General features: G+C 31.8%; 1 long non-coding RNA gene across 1 annotated transcript; it reads right to left on the bottom strand.

The window, feature by feature from the left end:
• Window positions 1-9907: 9907 nt before the first annotated feature.
• On the bottom strand, window positions 9908-12121 carry LOC114269047 (uncharacterized). The gene is made up of 3 exons (XR_014334552.1): window positions 11830-12121; window positions 10306-10357; window positions 9908-10135 (listed from the first exon to the last, which is right to left on the bottom strand). It is a non-coding gene; the product is annotated as an uncharacterized LOC114269047 (long non-coding RNA).
• Window positions 12122-16971: the final 4850 nt, after the last annotated feature.

Genomic DNA, 16971 nt, shown 5'->3' with positions numbered 1-16971 from the left:
TTAACTTTGTGTTATAATTATTTTAACGTTAACTCAATTTGTTTATTTTATTCATATTATTATGTTGTATTATTTTTTTTTTGGTTTATGCGGGACCCTACGTAGGGATCACACCAATGTACGGTTTAAATTTAGCGTGCAGCACATTGAGCCTCCGTTTGGGAAGTGGGTTGGCTTTTTGACTTTTTGATTTTTTTGGCTATTTTAGCCTGGGCTAAAAAGCTTGGTTTGGGAAGGGCTTTTTGGCTTTTTGGCTTTTTTGGCTTTTTTTGTGAGAGAAGAATGTAATGATTATGGGTTGGATGTGATGTTTTGTTTGTTATAGCTAAAATAGCCTATTTTGTTTTTTGTGGCTAAAATAGCCAAAAAAGCCTCAAAACCATCTTGCCAAACAGAGGCTGAATATTTTGTGTTAAACAAAAAGTCAATTCAACCCTAAGAGATTTACTGAGTAGTAAAAATTTAAAAATAAAATTTAAGATTTTATGTTTGAATTATTTTAAGAGACCATTAAAAATTTACCTAATCATTTATTTCATACACTATCAGAATTAATTCGAGGTTGCGTAGAGTGGTCTTAACACCAACTTATTAAAAAAAAAAAAAAAAAGATAGTTAATTCTATGTCATGCGTGTTACAAGTTGTCAAAAAATATATATTTCAAAATCTGCGCATGTGGCTTGTAGTCAAATGACCTATTGTAAGAATGCCTTTGCCTTTCAAATGGATTAAGGGGTCTTCCTATTATTGTATTTTATTGAAAAAAATATTATCTTTGTATTAATTTAGTCAATGCTTAGACAAAAAAAAAAAAAAAAATTAAAAATTAAAAATTAAAAATAAAAAAATGTCGGCCATTGAAAATCAAGTAACACACTTATCAAAATATAGAAAAAATTACAATTCAATCTATTTGATTAAAAATATTTATAAAATTATGAGGTATAACTTTTTTTTTTTTGTTTTTTTTGTTTTGTGTGTGTGCGCGCGCGCGTAGAAAAATACAATAAAAATTGCACCCTCAAAATATTCTCAATTTTTGGTAAATTTTTTTCCCACTTTCAACTCAATAATAATTTCCAACAAAATATGTAAATACCTCCCTAAGATTTGGGATATTATAGTGGGGCCCACTAATTTGAAGAATTACATTGCTCACATTTCTTTTATAGTTTGTCTGAAAATTGTACCCAGAGGAAAAAACAAAAAGAAAAAGAAAAAAGAGTTATAGTTTCCCTTACATCGATTTTTTAACATATTATATCAATTTTTAATTTAAATTGTTGAATAAAACACTATGAATTTATGGGGAATTCATGGTTAGGAGAGAATGAAAAAAATATTTAAAAAATAATAATAAATATTATAATTATTAATAATTAAAATCATAAATTTTTTACAATGTTTTTTTTTTTAAACCCACCACTGAGTAATTTCCCCATGAATTTACAAAAACAACCTTCACCACACCATGCCATTATGGTTGCTCCAACATCCTCTTTCGATAGGCCACCGTCTCTTACTACTAGGAGTATGTGTGGCGTGATTTTCACGGTTTTGATAATAAAATTATAAATTAAATAGTGAATGATTAATTGATATATAATTAAATTATAGTTTGAGTAGTTTTAATTTGTTAATTAATTGAATAATTTTTTTAAACAATTATCAAGTATTTATATAATATTTTATATATATATAATACAAACTAATTATACATAATATTTTTCATTTATATAATTATTTATTAATTTGTAATAAATTTTACATTTTAAATTTCTTTCACACTCATTTTTATTTTGATATTTTTTTAGAGGTTAAAAAATATATGTATTAATTATAACAGAATAGAGCGGTTTCGAAAGCGATTATAAATTTCAAAATTTAATCTTGAATTAGTGGATAAATCAATATAAATTAATATAAATCGATACAATTTTAATAAATTGGACGATATTTTGCAGATTATGACGAAAAATTGTTTTAGTGGCAATAAAAATATCATAAAAAAAATCTAGTGACATTTCTCCATGAAGCGGGTCTCTAACCAGTGTCATTAATATTCGTACCGCCATATTGGAAGGAACCAATGTCATTAATACTCGTACCGCTATATTGGAAGGGGTTGGTTTCCCTCCGGTTCGTGATCGGATTGAAAGATATTATTGAATTTATGAAAATTCATCATAGGTCTCGTTTTAATAATTTGAACTGTTAAATGTGTAGAACTCATTGAGTACTATATGTTTGTAGGCATTCACGTTGATCGGATATCGATTGGTAGGTGATCAAATCAATTTTGTATATAAAAAATAGATGATGAAAAAATAAATAGTTAACAGAAATCTGATCCGATGAGATAACTATCGATATCCAATCAATGTGATTTTTTACAAGCTTATAGCACTCTATGAGTTCTACATATTGAACGATTCGGATTATCGAAACGAGACCCGTGATGGGTCCTTACGGGCAGTGACAGAGCCAAAAAATTAAATCAGATGGGGCACTTATTAATTACAATATTAAATTTTTTTATAAAAATATTTAACATAAATTTTTACCATTAACTTCAAGAAAGATAAAAAAAAAAAAAAAAAAATTAATCAGTGTGTTTGGTTTTAGTTTTCTGAATTTAGTTTTCTGAAAACTAAGTTTTTTATTTTTTGTATTTTTTTTGATTTTAGTGAATATTTTTAAAATTTTAAACAATTTTTTACTTTTTTAGATGCACATTATTTAAGATATGTATCCAAAAAGTAAAATATTTGTGAAAAAATATTTTAAAAAATTAATAAATACACAAAAATACAAAAAATGTACTAAATTTTCATATTATTTTTATATTTTTTGGTATTTAGTGTAATTTTTAAAGATTTTTTTCACAAATATTATACTTTTTAGGTATATTTATGTTAGGTGTGTCTAAAAATAAAAAAAAAAATTACTTAAAATATTTTAAAAAATTATTGAAAACATTAAAATACGGAAAATAAAAATATAGAATTTTTTGAAAACTGTTTCTGAAGACTAGAACCAAATAAGCTAAATATTATTTGTAATTAATGTATCATGAACAATATTAAAAAAAGTCATGAATATAAAGTTTTAAAATAAATTATATAATGATAAAGTAATTTTTTTATACAAAATATGCGTAAAAATTCAATATAATAGTTATATCACGTCATCATTAACATGTAATATCACTAACAAATAGTAAAGAAACACATAGAGAATGAACGCTACATGTCAAATGTAACTAATAATTCAATAAATTCTATATTTTCATTGAGATTAATTATGTTTGCATGTCAATAGTGATAGACATCACCATTACATTGAAATTTTCATAGATAATAATATCGTAATCACTTTATTTTCAATCAAAAGAACCATTATTATTCTTATTATTTTAAAAATGTGATTGACATTTAAAATAATATTTTTATAAATTTTTTTATTTAAAGTATTTTTTTTTTTGTTTGCTTTAAAAAAAATAAAAATTGCAAAACCTATGGGGGGCACGTGACCCCCCTGGCCCCTTAATAGCTCCGCCCCTGCTTACGGGCCCAATAATATGTTCTACCCTGATCACAACTAGAGGAGCCCATATTGGAACTACTTCATTGAAACTTATAAGTATGACTAGAACATGATTTGATTGTCATCTTTATTAGTATTTTTGAGGGTCATATGAGACATTTTTGAAAAAATTAGTCTAAGGTCCCTCTCCTATTTTTAGTAATAGAAGAGATTCACAATATTATTTTTTGATATCTAAGGTCCCTAATCATATATTAGAGAAATTTGACTCTTTGTCTCTCCTCCTCTACTGTAGAGCAGCACTTTCAATCTCTCTCTCTCTCTCTCTCTCTCTCTCTCTCTCTCTCTCTCTCTCTCTCTCCGAAACCCTAGAGAGAAGAGATGGGCAAAGTCAACCAACTATTTCATCTTGATCGATGCCAAGAGTGTTGAATGAGACTACTGTTCCTTTTGTTCCAGTGATGTTTTCACCAACCCAAGGGGTTTTTTCCTCAAATTTGGAATGGAATGGTTATCAGGCACTTGTATACCCTACACCAGTAAGGAGCCTCCCTACACCAACAACATTCCTTAACACTCGCTGACGAAGTTTTTCCAATGCAACCTGTACTGCCGCAATCTCAGCCTGTTTTCTGTCAATGGATGTGTCTGCAATGTGTTTGTTAGCGTAAGAATTTAGAAATCAAAAATCCAAATATGAGAGAAAGATCAGTGGCTTCCCATGAGGACACAACTTTGTAGATATCCAGAGAAATTCCTTATCATTTTCTCTGCCTTCAACAACAACAACAACCATCAAGCTTTGAATTTCTCTGGTCCAAACCAGAGAAATTCTCTCCAAACTAAAAAAATTCTCTCTAGTTTACTTAAATTTTTTTTGATTTGTTTACCATTTCTTTGCCTTCAACAACAACCATTTGAATAAATCAACCCCAACTATTAATTAAACAACAGATTTAAAAACATAAACCTTGCAATGGTTTGGACCAGAGAATTTCTCTGGATTGTTCAAATTTCTTTGGTAGGTCTTTGGTTTGTTTAAATTTCTCTGGTTATTCAAATTTCTCTGGTAGGTCTTTGGGTTGTTCAAATTTCTCTAGAAGCTTTGTTATTGCCTCATGCTACCTCCAGTTATTTATTTGTCATGTTGTGTATTTGTGTTGATGCTATCAAAGTGCTGTTGCTTGTATGGCTTTCATGGCGCTACTACAGCTACTTATTTGATGTAGAAAGAAGATGATGATGATGAAGGCTATCAAAGAATTTCTCTGGAGGAAGAATTTAATTTGAACTCAGAGAAATTGGTCTAAGGTCTGTCAAAATGATTTCATAAAATGATATTGTGATCTAGAGAAAATTGATTAAAATGAATCCATAGAAATTTGAATTTTCTTTGGTTTATAAATGAATCCAGAGAAATTTGAATTTGATTTTGAAACCAGAGAAAATTGGTCAAAATGAACCTAGAGAAATTTGAATTCTCTGTGGGTTGAACCCAGAGAAATTCTCTGGGAAGTCCAGAATTTCTCTGGAGCGAATTTCTCTAGATTGAAATTTCTCTGGATCAATGTTGAGGGACCTTAGACATTATGAAAATATTGAATGTCCTTTATGCTATAAAATCTTAATATTAGGACCCTAAAAAAAAAACCCCGACATTTTTTATGGCACTTATAATGAGAAACACTATGTATACATTATTTAAATGATGTGTATTATATATATTTTATAACTAAAAAAAAATATAATTTTATATTTTTATATAATTTTATATTTTTAAGTCATAATTAAAAAAATATTATAACCAAGCATAATATGAGACATAACTAAAGTAATGTCATAATTAAAGAAAAAAAAAAATAGTATAATTAAAGGGAGCTTTTTTGATAAATTCTTTTTTTAAGAGTTTTATTCCATCCAACCCATATTCTTTTTGACTATTTCATTAGGTCCTATTTGAGGTAAGAAGACCAAAATACCCTTTTCATCTACTTATGTTCCATTTAGTCCACATTATTTTCTTATGTTTCAATAAGTCCTATGGGTGACATAATTACCAAAATACGCCTAATGTGAATGTTCACACTATCAATGTGAATGTTTACACTGTCAATGTGAATGTTCCTATTTAAGGTAAGAAGATCAAAATACCCTTTTCATCTACTTATGTTCCATTTAGTCCACATTATTTTCTTATGTTTCAATAAGTCCTATGGGTGACATAATTACCAAAATACCCCTAATGTGAATGTTCACATCGTCAATGTGAATGTTCCTATTTGAGGTAAGAAAACCAAAATACCCTTTTCATCTACTTATGTTCCATTTAGTCCACATTATTTTCTTATGTTTCAATAAGTCCTATGGGTGACATAATAACCAAAATATCCCTAATGTGAATGTTCACATCCTATGGGTGACATAATTACCAAAATACCCCTAATGTGAATGTTCACATCGTCAATGTGAATGTTCACACCGTCAATGTAAATGTTCCTATTTGAGGTAAGAAGACCAAAATACCCTTTTTATCAACTTATGTTCCATTTAGTTCACATTATTTTCTTATGTTTCAATAAGTCCTACGGGTTACATAATTACTAAAATACCCCTAATGTGAATGTTCACATCCTATGGGTGACATAATTACCAAAATACCCCTAATGTGAATGTTCACATCGCCAATGTGAATGTTTACACTGTCAATGTAAATGTTCACACCGTCAATGTGAATGTTCCTATTTGAGGTAAGAAGACCAAAATACTCTTTTCATCTACTTATGTTCCATTTAGTTCACATTATTTTCTTATGTTTCAATAAGTCCTATGGGTGACATAATTACCAAAATACCTCTAATGTGAATGTTCACATCCTATGGGTGACATAATTACCAAAATACCCCTAATGTGAATGTTCACATCGTCAATGTGAATGTTCACACTATCAATGTGCATGTTTATATCATCAATGTGTAAGGGCTCGGCCCAGCCTGAGTCGGGGCAAACCTATGTAAAGCCTCGTGGGTGCTTGCCAAAATTCAGGCCGGGCCGGACCGGCCCACGGGCCAAAAAATTAGGCCTAGGCGCTAGCCCTGGTACAAAGGTATTTAGGCTTTGGGTGCCCCGGTGGGTCGAGCCAAGGGGCTTGGGCCTAAACTTGGGCTTGGGTGGGGCTTGGGTGAGCCTCGCCATTTTTTTTAATTCTTTTTAATTTTTCTTCTAAAATTTTATTATTTTCCACAAAAAAGGCACCGGGCCTCTGGCGGGCTGTGCCTTAAATGGGTATTATGCGGACCGAGCTTCAAAGTGATGGCCCAGGTCCTAGTCCAAGTTCTCAAGCTGACGAGCTTGCCCCGGGTCGCGGGAGGGCTTCGGATGGCCCACGGGCCGCGGGCCAATTTTACACTCCTATTAATGTGAATATTAATATGTCAATGTGAATATTCATATTGTCAACAGGTCGAACTCGTTTCGGGCCGCGGGCCAATTTTACACTCCTATCAATGTGAATATTAACATGTCAATGTGAATATTCATATTGTCAACAGGTCGAACCCGCTCCGGGCCGCGGGCCAATTTTACACTCCTATCAATGTTAATGTTAACATGTTAATGTGAATATTCACATTGTAAACGGGCTGGGCTAGGCCGGGCCCGTGGGCGAGTTTCTGGCCGCTTACGGGCCGCGGGTCAATTTTACACTCTTATCAACGTGAATGTTAATATGTTAATGTGAATATTTACATTGTCAATGGGCCGGGTCGGGCCCGCCGCGGGCAGTCCATGGGCCGCGGGCCAATTTTACACTTCTATCAATGTGAATGTTAACATGTCAATGTAAATATTCACATTGTCAACGGACTGGGCCCGCCCCGACCTAGGGGGAGTTTCGGACCGCCCACGGGCCACGGGCCAATTTTACATTCTTACCAATGTGAATGTTAAAATATGAATATTTACAGCCCGCCCTACCTCGGGCAACGGGCGGGCTTCGGGCCACCCACGGGCCGCGAGCCAATTTTACATTCATATCAATGTGAATGTTAACATGTTTATGTGAATATTCACATTGTAAACAGGTCAGACCGGGCCCCCGGGCGGGTTTCGGGCCGCCCACGGGCCGTGGGTCAATTTTACACTCCTATCAATGTAAATGTTAATGTGAATATTCATATTGTCAATGGGCCGGGCTGGGCCCGCCTTGAGCAGTCCACGGGTCGCGAGTGGGTTTCGGGCCGCCCACGGGCTGCGGGTCAATTTTACACTTCTATCAATGTAAATGTTAACATGTCAATGTGAATATTCACATTGTCAACGGATCGGGCCCGCCCTGGCTCGAGGGCGAGCTTCGGACCGCCCACCGGCCACGGGCCAATTATACATTCTTACTAATGTGAATGTTAAAATATGAATATTTACAGCCCGCCCCGGGCAACGGGCTGGTTTCAGGCTGCCCACGAGCCGCGGGCCAATTTTACATTCATATCAATGTGAATGTTAACATGTCAATGTGAATAGTCACATTGTAAATGGGTCGGGCTGGGCCTGCAGGCGGGTTTAGGGCTGCATGTGGGCCGCGGGTCAATTTTACACTCTTGTCAACATGAATGTTAATATGTTAATGTGAATATTCACATTGTCGACGGACCGGACCGGGCCGGGCCGGGCCCGTCCCGGGTAGCCCACGGGCTGCGGGCCAATTTTACACTTCTATTAATGTGAATGTTAACATGTCAATGTGAATATTTACATTGTCAACGAACTGGGCCCGCCCCGGCCCGAGGGTGATCTTCGGACCGCCCACGGGCCACGGGCCAATTTTACATTCTTACCAATGTGAATATTAAAATATGAATATTTACATCATAAAATTGCTAACCGTTCAAAAAATATTTATAAGGGTATCAAAATTAAATATAAGGGCATAAGAGTCTAAAAAAAGAGTGTAAATCAAGAAAAAAGACTTTATGAAATAAAATTATGCATATATGGGACTAAATGAGTTAATAAATTTCTTCATAGACTTTTTAGATTAAAACACTTCTTAATGGGATTTATCAATAAAAATTTCATAATTAAACGTGTATAAGGTGCAACTTTTTCAAAGTGCGTACGTTAAAATTTCCTCATTTGCAATATATCTGTTTGGTGTCATTTGCAATGCCACTGGAATTTTCACCTACGGCACTTGAAAATGCTACTCTTGACTTGGGGCTGTTTGATAATTTGAATTTTTTATTAAAATAATTAAAAGTAAAAAAATTTAAATTCAAAATTCAAAAAAAGAAAAACACGAAAAATATTATAAGTTATAAAGCCACCAAAAAAAGTCAAACATTTCAGTAATTTATAATTTTCAATACAAATAAAAAAAAATATTCCCAAATATATTTTTTTTTCATCTCATAAAAAAATCCATAAAAAAATCTAAAAAACCTTCTCAAATAAGATCTTATTAGTGGCACTAGCCTCTTAAAATAATCAATTTTTTTTTGCCATAGCCCTCTTATTGAGCTCCATTTTAGTGAAAATGACAGTCTGAAATTTTTTGCTTCATAAACTTCTTAAACAAGAGACGCCTACTTCATGAAGAACGAAAACATATATTTTTATTTTTTTAGACAATCTTGTCCTTTCATATGAGAGACAAATCTTTCATAGGATTGATGTTGAAGCTGTCGTTCTTTCCCTAACAAAATTTTCCTTCATTAATCGCAGTCCACACAGTTCGTAGTTGCAAGTTTGCAGAGCATGAGAGTTTGATTGAGTTTGCAAAACTTCATTTGATCAATGTTCGAGTTGGAGTTTGTCACGACCCAAATCCGCCCCTAAGGGTTTAGCATCGTAACCGGCCAGTATCCGTGATTACCAAAGGCCTGCTTAACAGCAATAACAATTATACAATGGAAGGGGTCGGCGGAAGCTTGTAAATATTACAACATAATGTCCAAAGAGCTGTGAGGACCTAAATGCACAAACAACTGATATATATATATATATATATATACCAATATAGACATAAGTTCAAGTCCATATTCAATATTTATGTAAAAACTGAAGTCCAAAACATGTCTAAGTACAAAATAAAAGCCATGTTGGGGAATTAAACCCCAAAGCCAAAACAACTTATGAAACATTCACTTGACTCCAAATGGCATTCATTCAAAAGAGGTGGATTTAGACCACTGAAAACAAAGCCTTGACAATAACGGTTTGGAATCTTGAGGTGAGGCGCAGTAGGTTGGCTTGACAAAATGAAATTAGGCTGACGTCGCTAATTTTGCTCCGGTGCCTGACCATCTACATATATACAATAAACTGTGAGCTAAAGCTCAGTGAATAACGAATGTGTAAAGGGAGTAAGAACGAATGTCCTTTCAGTAATTAAAACAGTCAATTGTATCTATAGATCAGTTATTCAATCAATGTCTCATATTTCATGTCATAACAGTCATTTAGAAATCGTAGCAATTATACGTGGTACATCCAATAGTAGAACAGTACAGTAGGTCGTCATAGACCGAACAGTCAGTTGATGGCCATCAATACAGTAACAGTAGATCCAAGAATAGGAACTGACAGAGATCTCTGTAACAGTAGCAGTAACAGTAACAGTCAGTCGCTATGGATGTCACGAGTACAGTTCATAAAATAGGACAAACATTCATTCGGTAAACAATGTCATTTCAAAAAACAGTACAGTCAATCATTCAGAAAATAATTATAATTGAACATAACTTTACAACATTGTTACTCACAGTGGGCTCCTCGAAACATGTGCTACAATGCACTAACAGTGCGGCGTCTGTCCTGAACAAACAAGTTCAAGCACAACAATTCAATACACAGTCCACTCGTTCAATCGATTTGTTGTTTTCTTAATCGGTTTTCATTCACTATTTACTCGTTTAGTTCTATCATTTGTTCTACACTTTATGGGTGTTCATGAAATGTAATGCATATGAAAAAATGTTTAAATCATGCAAACGAGGGCCCAGAAGGCGATAAAGTGGAGCGAAAAATAAAACCCAAGCCTGACCAAAACCGCACGTGCAGGATGCCCAATCCGCACGTGCGGACCACAATAGATTTTGTGCCTTGTTTTCCGAAATTTTGTTTCATGTGTGAAGCTCAAAGTTTGCAATTTCCACATCATTTTCATGCATTTCACTCCCAAAAATTCATATAAACATGCTAGAATTCGGGCCTTCAACATTAAATAGGAATCAAACTTGAAATCAACTCCTAAATCTTCCAATTTGAAGAAAGATTACAACATCAATGAAATTATAAAACATAAATCATGTGTTGTGAAGCTTCAATTGTCAAACCCCATGACTAATTTTCGAATTTCTAATACAAAAATCCCTTTGATCATTAAGATTAAAACTAATAATTTCATGAATATAATAATTTCACAATTCTTCTTTCTTTGTTTAATAAAGCATAAATTGAAGCTATAAGGCCTTTTCAAAAATATGTACATGTAAAAAATTTAAATCAAAATCAAACTAATTTTGATTCGCAAATATAAACGATAATTTATTTTCATATTGTCCCAATTTAGATTTAATTTATTTTCTACATATCAAACCCAATTCCGAACTCAAAACTTGGGTTCATACATGGCTTGTCTAAAAGCACACAAACTCTCAATTAATCAAGAAAATATGATCAATTTTAAATCAATTACATCAAAACTCATTTAATTTAAAAATTGAACTCATGTGTTCATAAATTCATAATTTTCCAAAACCTAGTTCTTATTTCATCAAAACATGAGATCAATTCCGAGAAATCTATGATCCATATAAATTTACATCTCATATATATCAAGGTTTCCAAACCCAAGCTCAATTGAAGAATTATAATTATTTTCATATTGATTAACCTTAACCATGTTCATGAATTAATCCTTTAATTTCTCCAAATTATATGCATGTAAAAATAAGACTCAAATTCATATAAGATATGCAAAATCAAACCTAAAATAATTAATTTCTAAGTTGATTTTCATAATCATTAATCTAACTCATTTGCATGGGCCAAATCTTTAATGAACCCTTGTTGCATGTAATTTATAGAACTTAATCCAAGAATAATTCTCTAAATTGAACACAAATTTAACAAATTAAAAGAATCATAACTCATGTTTTTCAACCTAACTTGATTTAACATTCAAAACCCAATTTCCTATCAATTTATATAATTAATCTTCAAATTACTTCTTAATTTCAACTTTTAGCTAAATTGTTTATAAATTCTAAATTTCAATTTCTTACCTTAACTACTCAATGGTTGGATTTCTTGAGTCCCCATACGGTTTCCAGCAAAAAGTGATTCTCTTCTTCAAAGAAATTGAGCCATCTCTCCCTCTCGGAATTCTCTCTCTGTTTTTCTCTCTCTCTCGGTGCTCTCTCTCTGCCTTTCTCTTTCCCACGGTTTCCTTAGCAGAACTTTTGAAGCCAAGAGGGTTAGCACACTTGCACTCCTTTTGATTCCATTTCCTTTATTATTATTATTATTATTATTATTATTATTCCTCCAGCCAAAGAATGGCTCCAGAACTCTCCCTAACTTCATTTCATCTTCATTTTTATTTTATTTTTTTATCTTATTTAATTGATTAAGACTGGTTTGGCACATCATTACACACTAACTTAATTAAACCACAATTAACCATATTTAATCATGATCGATAAATTCCTACATAGCTCAGTTAGTCTAATTGACTTCAATTAAGTCCCAATCAATCATAACTAAATTTATCAATTTGAATAAGATTGTAATCAATATCCCAAAAGGCTCCAATTATTAAATTGAACTTATTATCATAATCAATTTTGGTTTCGTAAATCACCCAAGCCTTCAATTTCAGATCATACTCAAAATTTTTATCAATCAATTACATACTCAATTGAACACCTCATAATTAAATTTAATTCATAATAACCACAATTCTCAATCCTCATAACTTAATTAACTTCAATTCAGACCCAATTAGTTAAATTTCAATTTTATAAACCTGAATCGAATATTTAATTAAATTCCCACATGGTCCAACACTCGAAATTAAAATAATTCAATTCGCTATTTATACTCTCTTGAGCCATTTAGATAATCAATTTGTATTTCCAAAATAAATCCTCAATAGAGTCATATACGAATCAATCTTCATAAATTTCAGAAATCTCAAATTAAATTAGAATAATTGGCAATTAATATTCAATCTCCTTAATTAATTATGTGCTAATCATTATACGTGGTGGGGCCGTCACAAAGTTGGAGTTTTGTTCTATCACTTCATTCGATCAGCATTCATGTCAGAGTTGGATCATTCAATCACTATTTGATTGTTGATAACATGTAATGAACAATCAAACGGTGATTGAACTGTCATTTATTAGATTAATTTTACTATGATTTGTTTTGATAATATATGTCAAATGTTTTGTTTTGCTGATACTCTGTTCAAAAGTGACAGTAAAATTTTACTCTAGTCTTCTATAATAATATGTAATCTCTCATTTATTTGCTAATGCTCTTTTTTAAATTAATGGTAAAATTTTATTCTGTTAAAGTTATTAGTAGTTGACCTATTCAATGAACTTGCTATTTTTTTTTATAAATATTTGATGGTATAATGTGTGTTATAAAAGAATACTTTTAATTTTAATTTAAAATTAAAATTAAAGTATGATTTTAATTATTTATTTTGATAATATTGGCACTATTGTTCTACAAAATTATTACTTGAATACTTATATATATTTATTTTAGTTAAATTATTTGAGCATTTTGATAATTTTAGTTCTATCGTGTTATAAAAATGTAATTATCATATAATAATTTTGTATGATATATATTAAATTATAAAATAGTAAAATAAATACTCATTTCGATATTAAAAATAATAGTAAATTAGAAAAAAATTAAAAACATAAAATTAAAAGTAATTCTAATTATTTAATTTTCTTTTATATTCATTTATAAAATAAAAATATGTAGAAATATAAATTATAAAAAATTTATTAAAAAAATTAAATATAAATATGTTATAATTGGATTATCATATAATGATTTTATATTATATATATATATATATATATATTAAATTACAAGATTGTAAAATAAATATTCTTAATTAAATTAAAATATCAACAATATAAAAGAAATTCAACAACAACTAACCAAGAAAGAATCACATAACATCTAAACCCAAAAATAAAAAAATAATGAAAACATCCAAACTATAGATACATCTCAGTGTGTAAAGTGATTAATCATCTATAACATAATGTCAAAACATAAAGGAATTTACGGTTCAATAATTGAAAAAGTAACTCAAGTAGTAAATCCAAACTGTAAAGGTTCCGCGAGAGTATCATTGTTGTACAGGTTTTTCCTTCTATAAGTTGTGATTATAAGATAATGTAAGAAATGAAATATAATTTCATATATAGAATCACTATAAAATTTAAACGACAAATTCATAATATAGTTTAATATATAATTGGTATTGGGTATAGAACAATGCACGGAAAAATAAGAAGAAAAAAATTGCAATTTAGTATTAAAAACAAAATCCTAATACCCTTGAAAGAATTAAGAAGAACAACATGAAATGCAAAATTGGTATTGGCTTTATGGATTATCTCAATTTACGATGAAAAAGAAATATTTGTCAAATAGAGTTCATATAAAATAGGTAAAGTTAGTATGATTTAAATTATGTTTGGATTTGTGTAAAACTCTATGTAATTAAGAAAAATACGTACTGGCGTGACTCTCTTAGAAAAAAGTAAGACCTTATAATGTGCCACTTAAGTATGGAAAAAACACTACTTTTAATAAAATATATATATATATATATGTATATATGATTATTTCATTTTACTATGTTAAAGTAATATTTTTGTAATTGTTTATTAATAATTATAGTGACTATGGTGTTTAGTGATGATGATGATGTATTTTACTATTTAAAATTTAAAATTTATAGTAAAATTTATTGTTAATCATAGTAAAATTATATTGTGAGACAGAGTAAAATTTTACTATTGACATTAATTTCGACAGTAAAACTCATTTTTTTTTCTCTCTCTCTCTCTAAGTTTTTTCTCTCTTAGGGTTTTCAGTGAGTGTGCCACTTGGGAGGGGGAGGGGGGGTTCCAGCCTCCCTTTGGCCACCTCTCTCCTCTCTTCCCTCTTTTTTTCTTCTACTTTCTGCAAGATAATCTTTGGGAGATCTTTCTTCCCAGAGCAAGATTTGTCATTTCTTGCTGCCGCCACTACCACCACACCACAATCGGATCTACCGCATTCGTTGTTCCTCCCTGCTAGAACCACCATTACCACGCCGCAACTATCCTCCACCAGATCTGTTAACTTTCTTCCTCCAAATCTATGTTTTGCTTTTTGAGTTTTATTTTTGTTTTTATTCTGTATTTTTGTTTGTTTGGACTCCATGGGTGTGTGTAGCTTGCTTTTCGTGCTCCTTTCGGATACGACTAGCCCTACAGTTCGGACTCCTATGGTTCTGAATCTGATTTCACAAGTGTAATGTGACACAATGAAAACACAAAAAAGTTCAAATTCGACAATTCTTTTGGAAATTCGATGTTTGAATCAAATGCCAAAAATAGATTACTTTGCCAGATTACAGAGTTGCTACCTAAATATTTTTAAAAAATTTAAGAAACCCGTGACTCTTGCCAAAGGCCACTTATTCGTCATCACCAAAGTGTCTCAGTTCGGGAAGCTAGGTATGAGAGGGGAAGGTCATGAATTGAGCACCCCACTCACCCGATTAAAGATCGACCTCTACTAATCATGATGCGATTTTCATTATATGCTCTTGTTCTGATTTTTAGGCTAACATTACTATTTGATGCATGCAAGTATAGACTAATTTGCAAAAGTTAGAACATTTGATTTCATGTTTGGTTGAAAACTGGTTTGAATACGCGTCACTTGAAAAAGGTGAGTTTGTACATTAATCAATTTATTCAAATTTTAGCAATTAGCCTTTATCCACAGACATTCTAAAGAGTTATATCAGTTAAGCAATTAGCCTCATGGAATATGTTTGACATGGAAACACTAACACTTATGCAATATACTAAAGCAATAAATGCTCACCTAATACTCCAAGGCAAGCCAAAAAGAAATAAAAGAGTTAGAAAAATGCATAATCCTAACTAATGCAATATGACTAATGCAACACATACAAGATGCAATTAATAGGTTCGGCTTCTAATATGACATATGAAACAATTTGATAGCATGCAGTTTTAAGCACGTATTCAAAGAAGCAATAACTAACAATGCGCGTTAGAGTGATGAGCCGAACCCTATGCATGCAAGACTAATGGATGATTTATACATGGAAAATGCTAAAATAAACATGATGTTCTAAACTAACCATCATAAGCAAATAAATAAAAGGGAGAAAGACGTGAGGTTGGAAGACATACATATATTATTACATATTTGCCCTCATGCAAGAGGGTCCGAATGAGTATCCGAGTGTCCCAATTAAACTAAATATTACAAAACCGAATGAATGAATAACTAACTAACTAGCTAAAGCTATAATTAACTAACTAGCTAATTTATTACAACAAAATAAACTAACTATCTAATGAATCATTGCTACAACAATGCCAATTACAATGATAATAATTACAACAATAATGAGAGTATTAATTTATAATTTACAATGGAAGCACAAGGATGGCATGCACGTAATGGTTTCAGAAGTAACTATGTCTGTCTTCGTTGGAATTTGCCCTATTTTACCTTCAGCCATTGCCCTTTATTTCTGTGAAACACACTGCGTATCAAACTTTGAAGGCCGATCGACCCCCAATAAGGCTTGGTCGGGCCCAAATAAAGCCGGTCATGCCCTAATTTTGTGCAAAACCCTGTTTTGTGCTCTGAGGTGAAAACAGTGCAGACAGAGTTATTCTAAACTTTGTTTGTCCCTTCTGCTCTTCTCTGTCATGGAAAGCCTCAAGAGAAGAATGAAATCGTTTCCAAAACCATCAACGAGCAAGTTGATTGCTTGATACTTTCGGATGCGATTTTGGGCAAAAAAATCAATAAATGTAATGAACAACAACCGCTACTCCCTTTTATCATGAAATGAACTCAAAGAGAGAGGTAGAGACACTTTAAGGTTCATCAAAACATCATGAATTGATATGTGACGACTCTTGACACGATGGACTCGGCATAACGTCTGGCCAAACAAACTATTCTAATTCCTTTTCTTTATGTCGATTTCATTGATTTTAGGCCAATTTTATTAGTCCTTGCCATTCTTTAATCAATTTGTCCAAAATGATGATTAAGTCCACTAAATAAGAGGATAAGCCAAACGAGAAGTGCTTCTAAGCGTGAAAGAGAGACCGTGCCATTGA

The sequence above is a fragment of the Camellia sinensis genome, chromosome 7 (assembly GCF_055761805.1).
Source record: "Camellia sinensis isolate YWXY chromosome 7, ASM5576180v1, whole genome shotgun sequence".
NCBI lineage: Eukaryota > Viridiplantae > Streptophyta > Magnoliopsida > Ericales > Theaceae > Camellia > Camellia sinensis.
This window is presented reverse-complemented; position numbering and strand designations above follow the sequence as displayed.